Here is a 14,422-nt window from a genome sequence, read left to right as displayed (position 1 = left end):
TGACCGTGGATATGGTTACCCTGGTGTATCTATTCGCAACTCATGATACATATTTGCAAATTGTTCCCGAAATCAGCGTCTATGTCGTTCCTTATAGACGTAATCTAATAATGCTCACTCGAGCCTGTTTTGACTTGTATCAAAAAAAGGGCTACGCGAAAGGACCTTTACACCTAAAACGTAGCTTCGATGCATCATCTATAGGTAAAGCATGTGCTTACGGCAACTAGATAGCTTCGACACGATAAAAAAATGGCTTATTCACTGTAACTGCCAATAGACGATCGGTGATAGCTATTTATTGACCGTGAAAACATGAAAACAAATTATACCGTTTCAGTAGTTAGAATGCAACACATTCAAAAGCTGCATGTTCATCAATCGTGCAAATCAAAATAAAAGCAACAAAATGTAAAAGGACAAAAATGTTGGCCGGGAATCGAACCCGGGATCTCGCGCATACAAGACGAGAGCCATCCATATACACCAACAGGCCGCTTGTACTTAAGCTATCATGGTAGCATAGCCTAAGTAGCTTCGACACGTTGTCGTCCAGTCAATCGGTAATAGCTATGGGTATACCTTCTTTACGAGAAACAGATGACGTAATCACTGCAATTGCGTATAGCCGAATCGATAATAGCTATTTATTGACCTTGGATATGGTTACCCTGGTGTATCTATTCGCAACTTATGGTACATATTTACAAATTGTTCCCGAAATCAGCGTCTATGTCGTTCCTTATAGACGTAATATACACGTGATAATGTTCATTCGACGCCTGTTTTGACTTGTATCAAAAAAAAAAGCGACGCGAAGGGGCCTTTACACCTGAAACGTAGCTTCGATACATCATCTATAGGTAATGCATGTGCTTACGGCAACTAGATAGCTTCGACACGATAAAAAAAATGGCTTATTCACTGTAATTGCCTATAGACGATCGGTGATAGCTATTTATTGACCGTGAAAACATGAAAACAAATTATACCGTTTCAGTAGTTAGAATGCAACACATTCAAAAGCTGCATGTTCATCAATCGTGCAAATCAAAATAAAAGCAACAAAATGTAAAAGGACAAAAATGTTGGCCGGGAATCGAACCCGGGATCTCGCGCATACAAGACGAGAGCCATCCATATACACCAACAGGCCGCTTGTACATAAGCTATCATGGTAGCATAGCCTAAGTAGCTTCGACACGTTGTCGTCCAGTCAATCGGTAATAGATATGGGTATACCTTCGATACGAGAAACAGATGACGTAATCACTGCAATTGCGTATAGCCGATCGATAATAGCTATTTATTGACCGTGGATATGGTTACCCTGGTGTATCTATTCGCAACTCATGATACATATTTACAAATTGTTCCCGAAATCAGCGTCTATGTCGTTCCTTATAGACGTAATATACACGTGATAATGTTCATTCGACGCCTGTTTTGACTTGTATCAACAAAAAAAAGCGACGCGAAGGGGCCTTTACACCTGAAACGTAGCTTCGATACATCATCTATAGTTAATGCATGTGCTTACGGCAACTAGATAGCTTCGACACGATAAAAAAATGGCTTATTCACTGTAATTGCCTATAGACGATCGGTGATAGCTATTTATTGACCGTGAAAACATGAAAACAAATTATACCGTTTCAGTAGTTAGAATGCAACACATTCAAAAGCTGCATGTTCATCAATCGTGCAAATCAAAATAAAAGCAACAAAATGTAAAAGGACAAAAATGTTGGCCGGGAATCGAACCCGGGATCTCGCGCATACAAGACGAGAGCCATCCATATACACCAACAGGCCGCTTGTACATAAGCTATCATGGTAGCATAGCCTAAGTAGCTTCGACACGTTGTCGTCCAGTCAATCGGTAATAGCTATGGGTATACCTTCGATACGAGAAACAGATGACGTAATCACTGCAATTGCGTATAGCCGATCGATAATAGCTATTTATTGACCGTGGATATGGTTACCCTGGTGTATCTATTCGCAACTCATGATACATATTTACAAATTGTTCCCGAAATCAGCGTCTATGTCGTTCCTTATAGACGTAATATACACGTGATAATGTTCATTCGACGCCTGTTTTGACTTGTATCAACAAAAAAAGCGACGCGAAGGGGCCTTTACACCTGAAACGTAGCTTCGATACATCATCTATAGGTAATGCATGTGCTTACGGCAACTAGATAGCTTCGACACGATAAAAAAATGGCTTATTCACTGTAATTGCCTATAGACGATCGGTGATAGCTATTTATTGACCGTGAAAACATGAAAACAAATTATACCGTTTCAGTAGTTAGAATGCAACACATTCAAAAGCTGCATGTTCATCAATCGTGCAAATCAAAATAAAAGCAACAAAATGTAAAAGGACAAAAATGTTGGCCGGGAATCGAACCCGGGATCTCGCGCATACAAGACGAGAGCCATCCATATACACCAACAGGCCGCTTGTACATAAGCTATCATGGTAGCATAGCCTAAGTAGCTTCGACACGTTGTCGTCCAGTCAATCGGTAATAGCTATGGGTATACCTTCGATACGAGAAACAGATGACGTAATCACTGCAATTGCGTATAGCCGATCGATAATAGCTATTTATTGACCGTGGATATGGTTACCCTGGTGTATCTATTCGCAACTCATGATACATATTTACAAATTGTTCCCGAAATCAGCGTCTATGTCGTTCCTTATAGACGTAATATACACGTGATAATGTTCATTCGACGCCTGTTTTGACTTGTATCAACAAAAAAAAGCGACGCGAAGGGGCCTTTACACCTGAAACGTAGCTTCGATACATCATCTATAGTTAATGCATGTGCTTACGGCAACTAGATAGCTTCGACACGATAAAAAAATGGCTTATTCACTGTAATTGCCTATAGACGATCGGTGATAGCTATTTATTGACCGTGAAAACATGAAAACAAATTATACCGTTTCAGTAGTTAGAATGCAACACATTCAAAAGCTGCATGTTCATCAATCGTGCAAATCAAAATAAAAGCAACAAAATGTAAAAGGACAAAAATGTTGGCCGGGAATCGAACTCGGGATCTCGCGCATACAAGACGAGAGCCATCCATATACACCAACAGGCCGCTTGTACATAAGCTATCATGGTAGCATAGCCTAAGTAGCTTCGACACGTTGTCGTCCAGTCAATCGGTAATAGCTATGGGTATACCTTCGATACGAGAAACAGATGACGTAATCACTGCAATTGCGTATAGCCGATCGATAATAGCTATTTATTGACCGTGGATATGGTTACCCTGGTGTATCTATTCGCAACTCATGATACATATTTACAAATTGTTCCCGAAATCAGCGTCTATGTCGTTCCTTATAGACGTAATATACACGTGATAATGTTCATTCGACGCCTGTTTTGACTTGTATCAACAAAAAAAGCGACGCGAAGGGGCCTTTACACCTGAAACGTAGCTTCGATACATCATCTATAGGTAATGCATGTGCTTACGGCAACTAGATAGCTTCGACACGATAAAAAAATGGCTTATTCACTGTAATTGCCTATAGACGATCGGTGATAGCTATTTATTGACCGTGAAAACATGAAAACAAATTATACCGTTTCAGTAGTTAGAATGCAACACATTCAAAAGCTGCATGTTCATCAATCGTGCAAATCAAAATAAAAGCAACAAAATGTAAAAGGACAAAAATGTTGGCCGGGAATCGAACCCGGGATCTCGCGCATACAAGACGAGAGCCATCCATATACACCAACAGGCCGCTTGTACATAAGCTATCATGGTAGCATAGCCTAAGTAGCTTCGACACGTTGTCGTCCAGTCAATCGGTAATAGCTATGGGTATACCTTCGATACGAGAAACAGATGACGTAATCACTGCAATTGCGTATAGCCGATCGATAATAGCTATTTATTGACCGTGGATATGGTTACCCTGGTGTATCTATTCGCAACTCATGATACATATTTACAAATTGTTCCCGAAATCAGCGTCTATGTCGTTCCTTATAGACGTAATATACACGTGATAATGTTCATTCGACGCCTGTTTTGACTTGTATCAACAAAAAAAAGCGACGCGAAGGGGCCTTTACACCTGAAACGTAGCTTCGATACATCATCTATAGTTAATGCATGTGCTTACGGCAACTAGATAGCTTCGACACGATAAAAAAATGGCTTATTCACTGTAATTGCCTATAGACGATCGGTGATAGCTATTTATTGACCGTGAAAACATGAAAACAAATTATACCGTTTCAGTAGTTAGAATGCAACACATTCAAAAGCTGCATGTTCATCAATCGTGCAAATCAAAATAAAAGCAACAAAATGTAAAAGGACAAAAATGTTGGCCGGGAATCGAACCCGGGATCTCGCGCATACAAGACGAGAGCCATCCATATACACCAACAGGCCGCTTGTACATAAGCTATCATGGTAGCATAGCCTAAGTAGCTTCGACACGTTGTCGTCCAGTCAATCGGTAATAGCTATGGGTATACCTTCGATACGAGAAACAGATGACGTAATCACTGCAATTGCGTATAGCCGATCGATAATAGCTATTTATTGACCGTGGATATGGTTACCCTGGTGTATCTATTCGCAACTCATGATACATATTTACAAATTGTTCCCGAAATCAGCGTCTATGTCGTTCCTTATAGACGTAATATACACGTGATAATGTTCATTCGACGCCTGTTTTGACTTGTATCAACAAAAAAAAGCGACGCGAAGGGGCCTTTACACCTGAAACGTAGCTTCGATACATCATCTATAGTTAATGCATGTGCTTACGGCAACTAGATAGCTTCGACACGATAAAAAAATGGCTTATTCACTGTAATTGCCTATAGACGATCGGTGATAGCTATTTATTGACCGTGAAAACATGAAAACAAATTATACCGTTTCAGTAGTTAGAATGCAACACATTCAAAAGCTGCATGTTCATCAATCGTGCAAATCAAAATAAAAGCAACAAAATGTAAAAGGACAAAAATGTTGGCCGGGAATCGAACCCGGGATCTCGCGCATACAAGACGAGAGCCATCCATATACACCAACAGGCCGCTTGTACATAAGCTATCATGGTAGCATAGCCTAAGTAGCTTCGACACGTTGTCGTCCAGTCAATCGGTAATAGCTATGGGTATACCTTCGATACGAGAAACAGATGACGTAATCACTGCAATTGCGTATAGCCGATCGATAATAGCTATTTATTGACCGTGGATATGGTTACCCTGGTGTATCTATTCGCAACTCATGATACATATTTACAAATTGTTCCCGAAATCAGCGTCTATGTCGTTCCTTATAGACGTAATATACACGTGATAATGTTCATTCGACGCCTGTTTTGACTTGTATCAACAAAAAAAAGCGACGCGAAGGGGCCTTTACACCTGAAACGTAGCTTCGATACATCATCTATAGTTAATGCATGTGCTTACGGCAACTAGATAGCTTCGACACGATAAAAAAATGGCTTATTCACTGTAATTGCCTATAGACGATCGGTGATAGCTATTTATTGACCGTGAAAACATGAAAACAAATTATACCGTTTCAGTAGTTAGAATGCAACACATTCAAAAGCTGCATGTTCATCAATCGTGCAAATCAAAATAAAAGCAACAAAATGTAAAAGGACAAAAATGTTGGCCGGGAATCGAACCCGGGATCTCGCGCATACAAGACGAGAGCCATCCATATACACCAACAGGCCGCTTGTACATAAGCTATCATGGTAGCATAGCCTAAGTAGCTTCGACACGTTGTCGTCCAGTCAATCGGTAATAGCTATGGGTATACCTTCGATACGAGAAACAGATGACGTAATCACTGCAATTGCGTATAGCCGATCGATAATAGCTATTTATTGACCGTGGATATGGTTACCCTGGTGTATCTATTCGCAACTCATGATACATATTTACAAATTGTTCCCGAAATCAGCGTCTATGTCGTTCCTTATAGACGTAATATACACGTGATAATGTTCATTCGACGCCTGTTTTGACTTGTATCAACAAAAAAAGCGACGCGAAGGGGCCTTTACACCTGAAACGTAGCTTCGATACATCATCTATAGGTAATGCATGTGCTTACGGCAACTAGATAGCTTCGACACGATAAAAAAATGGCTTATTCACTGTAATTGCCTATAGACGATCGGTGATAGCTATTTATTGACCGTGAAAACATGAAAACAAATTATACCGTTTCAGTAGTTAGAATGCAACACATTCAAAAGCTGCATGTTCATCAATCGTGCAAATCAAAATAAAAGCAACAAAATGTAAAAGGACAAAAATGTTGGCCGGGAATCGAACCCGGGATCTCGCGCATACAAGACGAGAGCCATCCATATACACCAACAGGCCGCTTGTACATAAGCTATCATGGTAGCATAGCCTAAGTAGCTTCGACACGTTGTCGTCCAGTCAATCGGTAATAGCTATGGGTATACCTTCGATACGAGAAACAGATGACGTAATCACTGCAATTGCGTATAGCCGATCGATAATAGCTATTTATTGACCGTGGATATGGTTACCCTGGTGTATCTATTCGCAACTCATGATACATATTTACAAATTGTTCCCGAAATCAGCGTCTATGTCGTTCCTTATAGACGTAATATACACGTGATAATGTTCATTCGACGCCTGTTTTGACTTGTATCAACAAAAAAAAGCGACGCGAAGGGGCCTTTACACCTGAAACGTAGCTTCGATACATCATCTATAGTTAATGCATGTGCTTACGGCAACTAGATAGCTTCGACACGATAAAAAAATGGCTTATTCACTGTAATTGCCTATAGACGATCGGTGATAGCTATTTATTGACCGTGAAAACATGAAAACAAATTATACCGTTTCAGTAGTTAGAATGCAACACATTCAAAAGCTGCATGTTCATCAATCGTGCAAATCAAAATAAAAGCAACAAAATGTAAAAGGACAAAAATGTTGGCCGGGAATCGAACTCGGGATCTCGCGCATACAAGACGAGAGCCATCCATATACACCAACAGGCCGCTTGTACATAAGCTATCATGGTAGCATAGCCTAAGTAGCTTCGACACGTTGTCGTCCAGTCAATCGGTAATAGCTATGGGTATACCTTCGATACGAGAAACAGATGACGTAATCACTGCAATTGCGTATAGCCGATCGATAATAGCTATTTATTGACCGTGGATATGGTTACCCTGGTGTATCTATTCGCAACTCATGATACATATTTACAAATTGTTCCCGAAATCAGCGTCTATGTCGTTCCTTATAGACGTAATATACACGTGATAATGTTCATTCGACGCCTGTTTTGACTTGTATCAACAAAAAAAGCGACGCGAAGGGGCCTTTACACCTGAAACGTAGCTTCGATACATCATCTATAGGTAATGCATGTGCTTACGGCAACTAGATAGCTTCGACACGATAAAAAAATGGCTTATTCACTGTAATTGCCTATAGACGATCGGTGATAGCTATTTATTGACCGTGAAAACATGAAAACAAATTATACCGTTTCAGTAGTTAGAATGCAACACATTCAAAAGCTGCATGTTCATCAATCGTGCAAATCAAAATAAAAGCAACAAAATGTAAAAGGACAAAAATGTTGGCCGGGAATCGAACCCGGGATCTCGCGCATACAAGACGAGAGCCATCCATATACACCAACAGGCCGCTTGTACATAAGCTATCATGGTAGCATAGCCTAAGTAGCTTCGACACGTTGTCGTCCAGTCAATCGGTAATAGCTATGGGTATACCTTCGATACGAGAAACAGATGACGTAATCACTGCAATTGCGTATAGCCGATCGATAATAGCTATTTATTGACCGTGGATATGGTTACCCTGGTGTATCTATTCGCAACTCATGATACATATTTACAAATTGTTCCCGAAATCAGCGTCTATGTCGTTCCTTATAGACGTAATATACACGTGATAATGTTCATTCGACGCCTGTTTTGACTTGTATCAAAAAAAAAAGCGACGCGAAGGGGCCTTTACACCTGAAACGTAGCTTCGATACATCATCTATAGGTAATGCATGTGCTTACGGCAACTAGATAGCTTCGACACGATAAAAAAATGGCTTATTCACTGTAATTGCCTATAGACGATCGGTGATAGCTATTTATTGACCGTGAAAACATGAAAACAAATTATACCGTTTCAGTAGTTAGAATGCAACACATTCAAAAGCTGCATGTTCATCAATCGTGCAAATCAAAATAAAAGCAACAAAATGTAAAAGGACAAAAATGTTGGCCGGGAATCGAACCCGGGATCTCGCGCATACAAGACGAGAGCCATCCATATACACCAACAGGCCGCTTGTACATAAGCTATCATGGTAGCATAGCCTAAGTAGCTTCGACACGTTGTCGTCCAGTCAATCGGTAATAGCTATGGGTATACCTTCGATACGAGAAACAGATGACGTAATCACTGCAATTGCGTATAGCCGATCGATAATAGCTATTTATTGACCGTGGATATGGTTACCCTGGTGTATCTATTCGCAACTCATGATACATATTTACAAATTGTTCCCGAAATCAGCGTCTATGTCGTTCCTTATAGACGTAATATACACGTAATAATGTTCATTCGACGCCTGTTTTGACTTGTATCAAAAAAAAAAGCGACGCGAAGGGGCCTTTACACCTGAAACGTAGCTTCGATACATCATCTATAGGTAATGCATGTGCTTACGGCAACTAGATAGCTTCGACACGATAAAAAAATGGCTTATTCACTGTAATTGCCTATAGACGATCGGTGATAGCTATTTATTGACCGTGAAAACATGAAAACAAATTATACCGTTTCAGTAGTTAGAATGCAACACATTCAAAAGCTGCATGTTCATCAATCGTGCAAATCAAAATAAAAGCAACAAAATGTAAAAGGACAAAAATGTTGGCCGGGAATCGAACCCGGGATCTCGCGCATACAAGACGAGAGCCATCCATATACACCAACAGGCCGCTTGTACATAAGCTATCATGGTAGCATAGCCTAAGTAGCTTCGACACGTTGTCGTCCAGTCAATCGGTAATAGCTATGGGTATACCTTCGATACGAGAAACAGATGACGTAATCACTGCAATTGCGTATAGCCGATCGATAATAGCTATTTATTGACCGTGGATATGGTTACCCTGGTGTATCTATTCGCAACTCATGATACATATTTGCAAATTGTTCCCGAAATCAGCGTCTATGTCGTTCCTTATAGACGTAATCTAATAATGCTCACTCGAGCCTGTTTTGACTTGTATCAAAAAAAGGGCTACGCGAAAGGACCTTTACACCTAAAACGTAGCTTCGATGCATCATCTATAGGTAAAGCATGTGCTTACGGCAACTAGATAGCTTCGACACGATAAAAAAATGGCTTATTCACTGTAACTGCCAATAGACGATCGGTGATAGCTATTTATTGACCGTGAAAACATGAAAACAAATTATACCGTTTCAGTAGTTAGAATGCAACACATTCAGAAGCTGCATGTTCATCAATCGTGCAAATCAAAATAAAAGCAACAAAATGTAAAAGGACAAAAATGTTGGCCGGGAATCGAACCCGGGATCTCGCGCATACAAGACGAGAGCCATCCATATACACCAACAGGCCGCTTGTACTTAAGCTATCATGGTAGCATAGCCTAAGTAGCTTCGACACGTTGTCGTCCAGTCAATCGGTAATAGCTATGGGTATACCTTCTTTACGAGAAACAGATGACGTAATCACTGCAATTGCGTATAGCCGAATCGATAATAGCTATTTATTGACCTTGGATATGGTTACCCTGGTGTATCTATTCGCAACTTATGGTACATATTTACAAATTGTTCCCGAAATCAGCGTCTATGTCGTTCCTTATAGACGTAATATACACGTGATAATGTTCATTCGACGCCTGTTTTGACTTGTATCAAAAAAAAAAGCGACGCGAAGGGGCCTTTACACCTGAAACGTAGCTTCGATACATCATCTATAGGTAATGCATGTGCTTACGGCAACTAGATAGCTTCGACACGATAAAAAAAATGGCTTATTCACTGTAATTGCCTATAGACGATCGGTGATAGCTATTTATTGACCGTGAAAACATGAAAACAAATTATACCGTTTCAGTAGTTAGAATGCAACACATTCAAAAGCTGCATGTTCATCAATCGTGCAAATCAAAATAAAAGCAACAAAATGTAAAAGGACAAAAATGTTGGCCGGGAATCGAACCCGGGATCTCGCGCATACAAGACGAGAGCCATCCATATACACCAACAGGCCGCTTGTACATAAGCTATCATGGTAGCATAGCCTAAGTAGCTTCGACACGTTGTCGTCCAGTCAATCGGTAATAGATATGGGTATACCTTCGATACGAGAAACAGATGACGTAATCACTGCAATTGCGTATAGCCGATCGATAATAGCTATTTATTGACCGTGGATATGGTTACCCTGGTGTATCTATTCGCAACTCATGATACATATTTACAAATTGTTCCCGAAATCAGCGTCTATGTCGTTCCTTATAGACGTAATATACACGTGATAATGTTCATTCGACGCCTGTTTTGACTTGTATCAACAAAAAAAAGCGACGCGAAGGGGCCTTTACACCTGAAACGTAGCTTCGATACATCATCTATAGTTAATGCATGTGCTTACGGCAACTAGATAGCTTCGACACGATAAAAAAATGGCTTATTCACTGTAATTGCCTATAGACGATCGGTGATAGCTATTTATTGACCGTGAAAACATGAAAACAAATTATACCGTTTCAGTAGTTAGAATGCAACACATTCAAAAGCTGCATGTTCATCAATCGTGCAAATCAAAATAAAAGCAACAAAATGTAAAAGGACAAAAATGTTGGCCGGGAATCGAACCCGGGATCTCGCGCATACAAGACGAGAGCCATCCATATACACCAACAGGCCGCTTGTACATAAGCTATCATGGTAGCATAGCCTAAGTAGCTTCGACACGTTGTCGTCCAGTCAATCGGTAATAGCTATGGGTATACCTTCGATACGAGAAACAGATGACGTAATCACTGCAATTGCGTATAGCCGATCGATAATAGCTATTTATTGACCGTGGATATGGTTACCCTGGTGTATCTATTCGCAACTCATGATACATATTTACAAATTGTTCCCGAAATCAGCGTCTATGTCGTTCCTTATAGACGTAATATACACGTGATAATGTTCATTCGACGCCTGTTTTGACTTGTATCAACAAAAAAAGCGACGCGAAGGGGCCTTTACACCTGAAACGTAGCTTCGATACATCATCTATAGGTAATGCATGTGCTTACGGCAACTAGATAGCTTCGACACGATAAAAAAATGGCTTATTCACTGTAATTGCCTATAGACGATCGGTGATAGCTATTTATTGACCGTGAAAACATGAAAACAAATTATACCGTTTCAGTAGTTAGAATGCAACACATTCAAAAGCTGCATGTTCATCAATCGTGCAAATCAAAATAAAAGCAACAAAATGTAAAAGGACAAAAATGTTGGCCGGGAATCGAACCCGGGATCTCGCGCATACAAGACGAGAGCCATCCATATACACCAACAGGCCGCTTGTACATAAGCTATCATGGTAGCATAGCCTAAGTAGCTTCGACACGTTGTCGTCCAGTCAATCGGTAATAGCTATGGGTATACCTTCGATACGAGAAACAGATGACGTAATCACTGCAATTGCGTATAGCCGATCGATAATAGCTATTTATTGACCGTGGATATGGTTACCCTGGTGTATCTATTCGCAACTCATGATACATATTTACAAATTGTTCCCGAAATCAGCGTCTATGTCGTTCCTTATAGACGTAATCTAATAATGCTCACTCGAGCCTGTTTTGACTTGTATCAAAAAAAGGGCTACGCGAAAGGACCTTTACACCTAAAACGTAGCTTCGATGCATCATCTATAGGTAAAGCATGTGCTTACGGCAACTAGATAGCTTCGACACGATAAAAAAATGGCTTATTCACTGTAACTGCCAATAGACGATCGGTGATAGCTATTTATTGACCGTGAAAACATGAAAACAAATTATACCGTTTCAGTAGTTAGAATGCAACACATTCAAAAGCTGCATGTTCATCAATCGTGCAAATCAAAATAAAAGCAACAAAATGTAAAAGGACAAAAATGTTGGCCGGGAATCGAACCCGGGATCTCGCGCATACAAGACGAGAGCCATCCATATACACCAACAGGCCGCTTGTACTTAAGCTATCATGGTAGCATAGCCTAAGTAGCTTCGACACGTTGTCGTCCAGTCAATCGGTAATAGCTATGGGTATACCTTCTTTACGAGAAACAGATGACGTAATCACTGCAATTGCGTATAGCCGAATCGATAATAGCTATTTATTGACCTTGGATATGGTTACCCTGGTGTATCTATTCGCAACTTATGGTACATATTTACAAATTGTTCCCGAAATCAGCGTCTATGTCGTTCCTTATAGACGTAATATACACGTGATAATGTTCATTCGACGCCTGTTTTGACTTGTATCAAAAAAAAAAGCGACGCGAAGGGGCCTTTACACCTGAAACGTAGCTTCGATACATCATCTATAGGTAATGCATGTGCTTACGGCAACTAGATAGCTTCGACACGATAAAAAAATGGCTTATTCACTGTAATTGCCTATAGACGATCGGTGATAGCTATTTATTGACCGTGAAAACATGAAAACAAATTATACCGTTTCAGTAGTTAGAATGCAACACATTCAAAAGCTGCATGTTCATCAATCGTGCAAATCAAAATAAAAGCAACAAAATGTAAAAGGACAAAAATGTTGGCCGGGAATCGAACCCGGGATCTCGCGCATACAAGACGAGAGCCATCCATATACACCAACAGGCCGCTTGTACATAAGCTATCATGGTAGCATAGCCTAAGTAGCTTCGACACGTTGTCGTCCAGTCAATCGGTAATAGCTATGGGTATACCTTCGATACGAGAAACAGATGACGTAATCACTGCAATTGCGTATAGCCGATCGATAATAGCTATTTATTGACCGTGGATATGGTTACCCTGGTGTATCTATTCGCAACTCATGATACATATTTGCAAATTGTTCCCGAAATCAGCGTCTATGTCGTTCCTTATAGACGTAATCTAATAATGCTCACTCGAGCCTGTTTTGACTTGTATCAAAAAAAGGGCTACGCGAAAGGACCTTTACACCTAAAACGTAGCTTCGATACATCATCTATAGGTAAAGCATGTGCTTACGGCAACTAGATAGCTTCGACACGATAAAAAAATGGCTTATTCACTGTAACTGCCAATAGACGATCGGTGATAGCTATTTATTGACCGTGAAAACATGAAAACAAATTATACCGTTTCAGTAGTTAGAATGCAACACATTCAGAAGCTGCATGTTCATCAATCGTGCAAATCAAAATAAAAGCAACAAAATGTAAAAGGACAAAAATGTTGGCCGGGAATCGAACCCGGGATCTCGCGCATACAAGACGAGAGCCATCCATATACACCAACAGGCCGCTTGTACTTAAGCTATCATGGTAGCATAGCCTAAGTAGCTTCGACACGTTGTCGTCCAGTCAATCGGTAATAGCTATGGGTATACCTTCTTTACGAGAAACAGATGACGTAATCACTGCAATTGCGTATAGCCGAATCGATAATAGCTATTTATTGACCTTGGATATGGTTACCCTGGTGTATCTATTCGCAACTTATGGTACATATTTACAAATTATTCCCGAAATCAGCGTCTATGTCGTTCCTTATAGACGTAATATACACGTAATAATGCTCATTCGACGCCTGTTTTGACATGTATCAACAAAAAAAAAGCGACGCGAAGGGGCCTTTACACCTGAAACGTAGCTTCGATACATCATCTATAGGTAATGCATGTGCTTACGGCAACTAGATAGCTTCGACACGATAAAAAAATGGCTTATTCACTGTAATTGCCAATAGACGATCGGTGATAGCTATTTATTGACCGTGAAAACATGAAAACAAATTATACCGTTTCAGTAGTTAGAATGCAACACATTCAGAAGCTGCATGTTCATCAATCGTGCAAATCAAAATAAAAGCAACAAAATGTAAAAGGACAAAAATGTTGGCCGGGAATCGAACCCGGGATCTCGCGCATACAAGACGAGAGCCATCCATATACACCAACAGGCCGCTTGTACTTAAGCTATCATGGTAGCATAGCCTAAGTAGCTTCGACACGTTGTCGTCCAGTCAATGGGTAATAGCTATGGGTATACCTTCGATACGAGAAACAGATGACGTAATCAC

The sequence above is a fragment of the Apostichopus japonicus genome, chromosome 16, assembly GCF_037975245.1.
Source record: "Apostichopus japonicus isolate 1M-3 chromosome 16, ASM3797524v1, whole genome shotgun sequence".
In the NCBI taxonomy this organism is placed as follows: Eukaryota; Metazoa; Echinodermata; class Holothuroidea; order Aspidochirotida; family Stichopodidae; genus Apostichopus; species Apostichopus japonicus.
The sequence above is the reverse complement of the archived record's forward strand: the minus strand, read 5'-3'. Positions refer to the sequence as shown.